At 40.2% G+C, this 10,581-nt stretch overlaps 1 long non-coding RNA gene across 2 annotated transcripts; it reads right to left on the bottom strand.

Moving 5' to 3' along the window:
• Positions 1-775: 775 nt before the first annotated feature.
• On the bottom strand, positions 776-9,684 carry LOC309843341. 2 transcript variants are annotated; one of them, XR_014300078.1, is made up of 5 exons: positions 9,471-9,684; positions 9,062-9,230; positions 7,942-8,007; positions 4,354-4,482; positions 776-1,559 (listed from the first exon to the last, which is right to left on the bottom strand). It is a non-coding gene; the product is annotated as an uncharacterized lncRNA (long non-coding RNA). The 2 variants fall into 2 exon arrangements; XR_014300077.1 differs by having other exon boundaries at positions 7,942-9,230.
• Between the last annotated feature and the right edge of the window lie 897 nt (positions 9,685-10,581).

Raw genomic sequence — 10,581 nt, 5'->3', positions numbered from 1 at the left:
AACCTGCTTTTCATCTTCCATTTAGCATGTTTAAATAAAAAAAGAAGTCGATGTGAATGTCTTTTAAATTGACACTATCCTAAGGCCCCGAAATCCCATGAATAAGTTTCTACTCTCTGACATTTGGAAGTAATCATCACAGAGAAAGCATAATGTCAGCTTGATATTTCTCACACTATGAAAATATCAGCTACATGTCAAATATCTACAGCCTACCTTAATGTAATAAATTTTCTTGTATTCACAGGCTACTGAAAATTCTAAATATTTAAATGTGGAATGAATGTCTAGACATGTAGATGAATATCTAGTTAGAGCACTTTCTTTTTCTCTGCCTCTCCCTCTCCATACTTCTCCTCCCTTAAACAGTGTATGTTTTGCTAGAATATTTATACATGCAACTTTTCTAAACAGTTGTTTTACCAAGACCATAAGGAGGAGAAGTTTTAAATCTCTCACCTCCAGTTAAAACCATTAGCTCAGGAAATAGTTCTTTTAGCTTTTCTGAGAAAACACTTCTTCTCACTTCATCATGAGTAGTATGTGGAACTAAATACACTGTATCAGAAAATGTATGTCAAACCCCACTGGGGCATAGAAGTGAGAACACACAATTTTAAGAGTATTAGGAGAGGTTGGTTAAATGTTAGTATCATGTCAAAAAAGCTAAGAATAGTGAAGTAGTGGGACATGATAAGGAAAATGATCATGTTAAGACTATAAGAAAAGTAAAAATGCTTTTTAAGAACTACTAAGAGTATTGTATACCTGAAACTAATATAACGCTCTATGTTAGCTAACTGGAATTTAAAAGACAGAGAGAGAACCACTAAGAGTAAAGAATAAAAGAGGCATTAAATGCCAACTTGCGAAATGAACCTGAACTTCAATGAGCTGTGTGAGCGGTTCTCCTACTGAAGAGTTTCTGTATTTACTCATTTCATAAAATGTTCTGGGCACACATTGACTGTTGACTGGCCTGACCCTACAAGCTTAGTGTTTTGAAATAGAGATGAAAGCAACAAGCCCTTGCTCTCAAAGACTTGAGTATTAAGTTAGACAAGTAAACACAACGAGCAACAATTACAAGTTCTTTCACATTTTCTTATTGGTATTAAGGTCAATGTAGTAGGTGAAAGAAATGGGTGGAGTAACACCCACTTCCCACAACTTCCCAGAGGAGAAATATATTTGTAATGTTTAGGAACGTAGTCTGTTTCCAAAGGTACACAAAGACTGTTGGTTTAATTGGTCATAGTTCTTTTTGTTTTGTTACAGTGCGAAAAGTCACAAATTGATTTTTCACCAAGAAAACAAAATAAAAACAAATAAAATCTGTAAGAATTTGACAGTGATTCTGTAATCATACCACTTGGTGGCAAGATCCACCTCCACCATGTCCAAATAATTTGTACTCACTCCAAAAGCTTGGTTACATTCTGCCTATGAGAAACATGTTTGATTCTTACCCATGAGTGGTATTGAAGCAGTTCTAGCTTGCTTTGTGGGAAAACATCCACATGGCCCAGGTCCAATGACATAAGAGTTCAATGCCTTATCTATATTATAAAAACAAGTCCTCAGTATCAGTCGGGTTTTAGAGTTTGTATAATTAAAATAACATCCAATACTTAATTTTTGTTATTACTGTAAACTGGATTCCTTTTACATTTTCTCACAGTGTACTACTAGTATAGCCAGTTTTTATTATGGGGACAGAGGGAGAGTAGTTTGGGGACTATGTGACTTTTTAAAAATACTTTCAAACTCACAAAGGAACTATAAATGAGGAAATTCTGCCATTTTGGCAAAATGATTCTCAGTGGTTGAAAATCAAAAGAAGTAGGTAGATCAAAGAACTACATCTATGACTGAGAAAATTAGACCTGGACTTCCTTTTTAAAAAAAAATGTGGGGGGGGGGCTATTGGCAAATGATGTATTAGATGCAGAAAGAGAGGGGAATGAGGGAGAAAAAAAGGAATGGGGGGGCAAAGAGCAGGGAAATAGTAAGGTGAACACTTAAGATAATATGAAAAGGAGGTGAAGAAAAACATGAGTTAAAAATTTGGTTTTAAACTCTGGAAAACAGCATGGAGTTTCCTCAAAATGTTGAAAATAGAACTACCCTATGACCCAGCTATTGCACTACTGGGTATTTACCCTAAAGATACAAACGTAGTGATCCGAAGGGGCACGTGCACCCGAATGTTTATAGCAGCAATGTCCACAATAGCCAAACTATGGAAAGAACCTAGATGTCCATCAACAGATGAATGGATCAAGAAGATGTGGTATATATACACAATGGAATGCTATGCAGCCATCAAAAGAAATGAAATCTTGCCATTTGTGATGATGTGGATGGAACTAGAGCGTATCATGCTTAGCGAAATAAGTCAATCGGAAAAAGACAACTGTCATATGATCCCCCTGATATGAGAAAGTGTAGTTGCAGCATGGGGGGTTAAGGGTATAGGAGAAGAATAAATGAAACAAGATGGTATTGGGAGGGATACAAACCATAAGTGACTCTTAATCTCACAAAACAAACTGAGGGTTACTGGAAGGAGGGGGTTAGGGAGAAGGTGGTTGGGTTATAGATATTGGAAAGGGAATGTGATAAGGTGAGTAGTGTGAAGTGTGTAAGCCTGACAATTCACAGACCTGTACCCCTGGAGCAAATAATACATTATATGTTAATAAAAATAATGAATTTTTAAAAGTTGGCTTTATTTATAGAAGAAAAGTATGGCTTCATCTGCTTTTTAAGCAATAGGGAGACCTGAAACTCCATTTGGTAATAATATGAGATCTGATATTTGCTTCAAAATAATGTAGAAAGGGGCGAGAGGCTGGAGTATGGCTGTGGCTGAGTTGACCATAGATTACAAATTGGTGTGGCAGAGTTGTGAGTGCAGAAAGATTTGGTATTCTATACTGTCTACTTTTGTGTATTTTACATTCTCTATAATAGGTTACTTTTTAAAATGTATTCAATAGAGAATAGGTCAAGGTATTTGAGTTTTGTATAATGCTCAATAAGGAGAAAAGAACAGAAAGGGAGGGAAGGGAAAAGAAAAGAAATGGACTAAGTAAAGAAAACAGAGTTGGTGAAAGGCATGAAGAGAAAATAATAGGTTCAAAAGTGATAAGTCCAACAAATGTATGGTTTAGGATTCATTCAAGTGAGAAAAGCACAAAACCTAAAACTTCAGCACCTTGAACAAGACACAGGGGTTTTGTCTTAGAGGTTTCAGTGGAGGGAGGCAAGCAAAGCTGGGGTGCTCTGCAAGGTAGGGACCAATGGTACTTCCCTTCTGTGGTTCTGCTGTGCACAGTTTGGGTCCACTGTCATACCATGCTCCAGGGTGGTCCCTGGAGCTCCAACCACCAAGTCTGCATCTAATCAAGAGAATGGGACTCCATCCAATCCCATTGACTAGAATTTAGTCCCATGACCACTCCCAGTTAAGGGGTTGGTAAATGGCATTTTTATTCTAGGTCCAGCTAAAAGTGGAGGAGGAAATGAAATACTGTTGTTATTCCTTTACTATGGAGAAAGGGAAAATATTAGGAGTCAGCTGGCAGTCCCCACAACATCAAGTGGAGTTTTAGTCAAGAGATTAAGTTGTCACATACCTGATCCTGCAGAGTTTACCCTTTTCCCATGCCTTGACTGCTGCCACCTCTCACTGCTTGTCCTGTCCTGTTTTATTTTTCCCATAATATTTACCATTACCTGAAATCACCTTGTTTGTTTATATGTGTCTTGTGGTTGCTCCACAGAAAATGGGATCAGTCCCCCACCAGCACCACCAAAATGGCTCAGGTGTCCAGAATGATGAGGACACATACATGTACCAGCAGGATCCAAAGGGCTTATGGCTCACATGCTGAGGCTTTCTGGGAAGAACAGGGCAATTCAAAATGGCCTGACTGAAGTCAGGGGTGAAAGGTTCTGGTGTTCATTGTGGTGGGGCCAGGGTTAAAATTAAAATTAAAAGTCTCCTATACATCGCTGGGGTTTCTATGGTCTGAACAAAGGAGGGAGTGTCCAGACTTCCTCACCCACTTGTCCAGAGGCGGGACACCAGGAAAGAGGGAGGGCTGGGGCTTGAAAGCTGTCAGCAGTCAAACAGAGTCAGACATATTTATTGTCTGTCTCCACCAGAATTTTGACCTCCATAAAGCTGGGGGCCTTATCAGTCTTCTTCACCTCTGTATCCTCCATACCTAAAACAGTACCTAGTGAATTAGGAATGCAGTGAATATTTGTTGATACAAATAAACTCATTGCAAAGTTCACAAACTCTTTATACAATTCCTTATTCAGTAAGTTAGGAGCACTTACTATATCCTAGTGATTTTAGGAGATCTCAGGCATTCCATGACTGATTAAGACACCACCACCATCCTTCAGAAGCTCCCAATCCAGTTTGGGAGAGACAGCAGCCTTTCCTGGGGCCAGCTGGTAAGTGTCCTGCCAGGTGAACAGAGGGCTGTCAGTGTAGGCCAAGGAATTCTAGTTTGGCCATCATGTTTGAATTTCCCCATCACAGGGTACAAGGAGGAAAGCTGGAGAAAAAGATGGCTGGGAAGAAATTTCTACTTTCATTCAACAAGCTTTCATTGAACACCTTACTATGTGCCAAGTATTACACCAGGCCCCAGGGAAATGATGGCTTTTTGACACATACCCCTTGGAAGTTGTATTGTAGAGGGAGAGACAGGTCTTAAGAGATAACTCATCTGGTAATCAGCAACCTGTTGAAATCATGGAAATAGATGAAATTGCCTGCGTGCATCTCAAGAATTTCATAATGACAGTGATGTGTTTCCCAGCAATCGGAACAGAGAAGCACTAGTTTGCCAGTTTTTCTAACGCAATCTGGATCAAGACAATAGTCCCTTTGTGGTAGGGTTTCTGTATTTCCCTGTTGTTTTCACTTTTTTGTTTCATTCTGTTTTCAGTGGACAGAAAAATCAAACCAAGAAAACAACAACAACAACAAAATTCCTTTGTGGCACTTTGATCAGTTGGAAGGGTCTCTGTCTCTCCCTAGGAATATAAAAACTATCTTAGAATAGAAAAGTGGATCTAGAATACTTGGTCTATTGTTCAGGTAAAATCCTGCTATATTTATGTGATTCTCATTTCTCTTTGAAACCTTGATTGGCCAGTAATTTCTTCACTGATGGCTTCATTTGTTTCAAAAGGAACTTTATACTTCGAGAAGAAGCATGGCCAGAGTTCCTACTATTGGGATCATGTTACCAAATACTCTGTCCCATCTCCTTCTCCTTTCTTATAAGCTACTTGCCCCCGTCTTTACCTGGTAAATTCTTTCTCATTCTTTAGATCTGAATCACACCCCTCCATCAGAGTCTGAGATGAGGACTCTTCCTATATTTCCCCACTATTTATCATATTTACACTCTTGTCAAACTGTATTGTAATTGCTTATGTGTCTATAACCCCAGTAGAGTATGACTTTGATGCGATGAGTAATTGACATTGTACTTGTCCTCGCTCTCTGGACAAGTGATTGTCCAGGGAGATCAACTCCTTGTTGGAACTGATTGACTTCTTGTTGGGTGGACAAGTTTTGAGATCCCACTCTGTCCAAAATTGTCTTTGGTTCTGGTCTGGTTATTCTATCTTTGGTTGTACCTCCAACTTTAGTATAGTGACTGGCATACAAAAGGCACTCAATGTTTGTAGAATAAATCAAGAATGAGTGAACCCGTAGTCCTACTGTCAAAGTAAATAGACTGTGGCTCATTTTTTTCTTATTACCTCTACTCTGATTCTGACCAGATTTTATTAGCCCTTGAACATGTTAACACACATCAACATTAAGCAAGCAGATTATTACCCATGTCTTTACTGGAATCACATTTGGAATAAAGAAAGTACAACTGGGCAAAAAGTAGTGAATTACTCCTACTAAAGTCCCCTGGTTTCATACAGGGGAGTGAAAAAGAGAAACATATTGTCACCCACAGTAACTTTTTACATGCCAGTAATGGTCTCCCACAGTTTCCACTTCACGTTGTTATATGCAAAGGAAAATTAAATTTTAAGTAATTATTTACACAATATAAAGTTTTGAGACTGCTGGGCTAAGCCTGAAAGTCATGTGGTAGGCAAATCTATATAGTGTTTATGTCCTAAACTGAAATGGGACACCACAAGCTACCTGATCCAGCCTGGCTAAAAACAGATCATATTTCCACCTGTGCATGTGTGACTAGGGTATACATTTTATTTACTATTCAGGTTAATATTAATAATTTTAAAAATAGCAAGACAGGATAGTTATTATATATAACAACATAGCCATAGCAATTAAGATTAAGTTACAAAACAGATTTTTCTCCCTATAACTCACAATCACTTAAGAAGTTTTTTCTTTTTTTTTCTTTTTGATACTTTAATATGTTGTTGACCCATGACCCATGATTTAAGTTAAAAGAATACTGTCTAAAGTTAAAAGACTACTATGTTGAAGGGGACGGGGGAAATGATTGAAAAGGGGCCCAGGGAACATTTTTGTCATGATGGAAATATTCTATTTCTTGACTGGGGTGGTGGTTATATGACTTTATGCCATTTAACTGTACTATTTTAGACCTATGCATTTTATTTTACATAAAGCGTATCTCAATTTTTAAAAAAAGAGTGCTGGGAGGAAAATACGGGTTAGTAAGTTCATCATATTTTTATAAGATTCCTTTTATTTCTGATTTTGAGCTAAATATGCCCTCAACTTGAAAATTAAAGGAAATTGTTCTTTTAAAACTCTTAAGCTTTGCTGCTGCTCGATTTTTATGTTAAAACAACAAATGTTGGCAAGAAGGGGCTGCAGGTCCCAAGTATCTTCCAATGGCACCAATTTGTCTCTGTGAGTAGGATGCTAACGGAACTGAAGAAAACTGTTCCTTGACTTAGGGTAAGTTGTTTTTAGCCTAAAACTCAGTCTACCATTTCCTGTTGATGTAAAAGAAAGAAAATGTGACTAAGACAAGTACACCTCATTTTATATAGATTAAAGAGGGGTTATTCGAATACTTTTTAATGCACTAAATGAGCTCACTATTTCAAATAATTTTATGGTGACCTGTTTTTTCTAAGTGTGGGACATATAATGATGTGCGCTGTCTACCATTTGTACATCAACCCTTAGATGCACATATTTTCACGTTTTAACAGCTCTGAAATTGGGTCTCTTTACACCATTCACGGCACTTTGCACTGGCCATTGGCCAGGCAGCAGACACCTCCATAGCTCGCACATGCATTAACTTGGATGTTTTCCTTGATCAGGTGATTTCTGGGGAGATCATGAAAGCAGCAGTCTCAAAAGTTGCAGAATGGCAGAATGGGTATTAGCAATTTGGAAAAAGTTCTAGAATCCTAGCATTGGTGCAATGACTTCTTTAAAAGAAATGCCATCTTACTGATGCTCTTGATGGAATAAAGGATGATACATGTGGAAAAACACAGACACTGATGCCTCTGAGTTGATACATTGATTCACAGCCATCAGACACAGAATGTGAAGGAGTTTCAGGAACATTTTAACCAATTTTTTGCATATCTTCTTTTTTTTAATATTTTTATTTATTTATTGAGAGAGAGGTAGTGAGAGAGAGCATGAGCGAGGAGAAATCAGAGGGAGAAGCAGACTCCCCATGGAGCTGGGAGCCCAATGCGGGACTCGATCCCAGGTCTCCGGGATCATGACCTGAGCCGAAGGCAGTCGTCCAACCAACTGAGCCACCCAGGCGTCCGTGTATCTTCTTTTTAATATACATCTAAATAAGTCTAAAAAAGCTTTTTCAAGGAGTATAAAAAAACCCAAGTGATGAGCCATAGTATAATTGGCAACATATTTTTTGGCAGCATATTTTAAAGGTAAATAAAATAATGGCTTACCTTACAATTGATGTCATCTTAGATGCTCTTGAAGCTGATCTTCACAATTTTTTTATGTTGGCTTTTCTGCCAGGGGGAGATGAAAGACCAGGCAGGAAAGAATCTTAAGTGTATGGTAACCAAAAAACTATTTATTGACTAGCTGCTACTATAGGCCAGTGTTATGCTAAGTGACTTATGCATATCACTACATGTAATTCTTCCCAAAAAGTCTGAGAGAAAGTTACCGTTTAACTGACTATTATCAGGTCAGAGCCATTAGATAACACGGCCTAAGTAAGTCTGCAAAGCTGAATGTGAACTTTGTTTTGACTTTATATAGTAACTTCTTCCCCTTCCTCTCCCCTGAACAGCACTCCAGCTAGTCTCTTGTCTCACTCTCTCTCTCTCTCTCTTTTTTTTTTAGTTTTAATTTTTAAGTACTCTCAACACCCAGTGTGGGGCTCAAACCCACAACCCCAAGATCAAGAGTCACATGCTCTATTGATGAGCCAGCCAGGCATCCCAGCAATCAAACTACACTGAAGGATTAACTTGCTTCGAGCTTATGCACTCCTTGCTTGCTGAACTAAACCCTTTGGTCTGTAGCAAAATTAACTTCCTTTCCATGAAATTTGAAGACCACTGGTCTTAAGGAGTGAAGGACCAGACTTTTCCAGAAGGTAAGGCCTGACTACATTTGAAAAGAGCTGCCAGAGATACCACCAACTCTGTTCAGGGTCATCTCAACAGACACCTAACTGCCTGGGCACCTGCTTCTCCTGCCAGTAGCCCCCTCCCTTTTCCCCTTTCAAACCGTCTGGCCTCCCCTAGGCAGGGAATATGGTCTTTGAGATGTTAGTCCACCATCTTCTCAGGATGCCAGCTTCCTGAGCAGAGCAAGCTTTTCTTTCCCACGTCACTTGTCTCTCAGGTATTGACTTTGGAGATGCAAGCAGTCAAACCTGAGTTCAGAACCGGTTCTCAGTTGGGTAACACCCCTACCCCACCATCCCCAGAAGTTCAAATGAAAGCTTAAAGAAGACAGAAGATAATGAGAGAGAGAGAGAGAGAGAGAGAGAGAGAATGACAGTCCTAGCAGCACTCAGTTCTGGTCGGGTTGTGCTGGAAGACAGCTTACCTTCTTTTGGCAGCGCAGGTCTTCCTTCCATTGTGTGAGCGCTCCCAGAATCCTAACACCAAAACGCCTTCTTTCTCGGCCTTCACCAGTTGTCTTGGGGACTGCATCACTTGCAGCAAAGGGCATACTACTGTAACACTTGCCAGTTTTCACGGATGTACACATCTCACTAGTGAAAAGAAGATACTACCTCTCACACACCTTGAACACACGGTCCGAACGCAGCTGGCTCGCTGCACTGAGCCACACCAAGCTGGCTGTTTCAGGGACAACCGGCAGCCCCGGAGGCGCCTGAGTCGGCTTGGGTTGAAACTAGAGCAACTAGAGCAACTAGAGCAACTAGAGCAGTGCTCCCTTTCCCGCGGAGTGCTCCCTTTCCCGCGGGCTTGCTTTCCGCAGTTTCACTTACCCAGGTCCACCTCGGTGTGGAAGCCCACGATCCTCCTCCTGAAGAATCCCCGGGAGGTCAGGAGTCGCCCACCACTACGTCACTCGCCTGCGTCACTCACGTGGCTTCATCGTCTCCTCACCGAGGCGCCCCAGGGCCCCCACCGTCACAGGCACGTGGAGTCCAGCACCGGAAGATGTTTTGAGGGAGAGAGACCACAGTCACATAATTTTGATTACAGGTATCTCATTATAATCATTCTATTTTATTAGTAATTATGTTTCATCCCTTCTTGTGTCTAATTTGGAAATTAAATGTTATCATAGGACTGTCTGGGTAGGGAAAACCGTGGTATATAGAAGGTTCAGTGGCACCCACAGGTGCGGGCGCCCTGGCAGGGTGGGGTGTCTTGGAACACATGCCTGCAGACGAGGGGGGCCTGCTGTATGCCCTCAGCAGCGGGGAGCAGGGAGCCAGGAACACAGGACTGGGAGCCAGAGTGGCTCACTCAGTTAAGCATCTGACTCTTGGTTTTGCCTCAGGCTGTGATCCTATGGTTGTGGGATGGAATGGAAGCCCAGGTTGGGCTCTGAGCTCAGCATGGAGTCTGCTTCAGACTCTCTCTCCCTCTCCCTCCCCACTCACAATCTCTCTCTTCTCCAATAAGTAAATGAAATCTTTAAAAAATAATAATAATAAAGAAAATAAAGAAAGAAAGGGAAAGCAAGCAAGCAAGCAAGCAAGCAGTACCACAAACCTACTCAGTCTCCCTGTGAGCAGCTGTTTCCCCACAAGCCACCTAACTCTGAGAACTCAGTTTCCCCAACTGTAAGAAGATGCAAATCACGAGATGATTTCGCAGAACTTTGCTGGTTTTAAGATTTGTGGCTCTTGCACAAATGAAAGCCATCCAGATATTGCGCTATGTGTAAATAAACCCGGTGGTTTTCATGGCCAGTTCCACCCCCGGTTTCTTCGGTAATATGTATTTGTTTTTTAGTAGAATTCAAATTCAATATTTCAAGTGATAGTTTTAACAAAATTAAGATGGTTTTGTTCAGTGGTAAGAATTTTTTTTAACTATAAAATATTTATGGATGAGAAGAAATAAATTATGCTTAAAACCTTATCT

The sequence above is a fragment of the Mustela nivalis genome (assembly GCF_964662115.1).
Source record: "Mustela nivalis genome assembly, chromosome: 10".
NCBI classification, from domain to species: domain Eukaryota; kingdom Metazoa; phylum Chordata; class Mammalia; order Carnivora; family Mustelidae; genus Mustela; species Mustela nivalis.
This window is presented reverse-complemented; position numbering and strand designations above follow the sequence as displayed.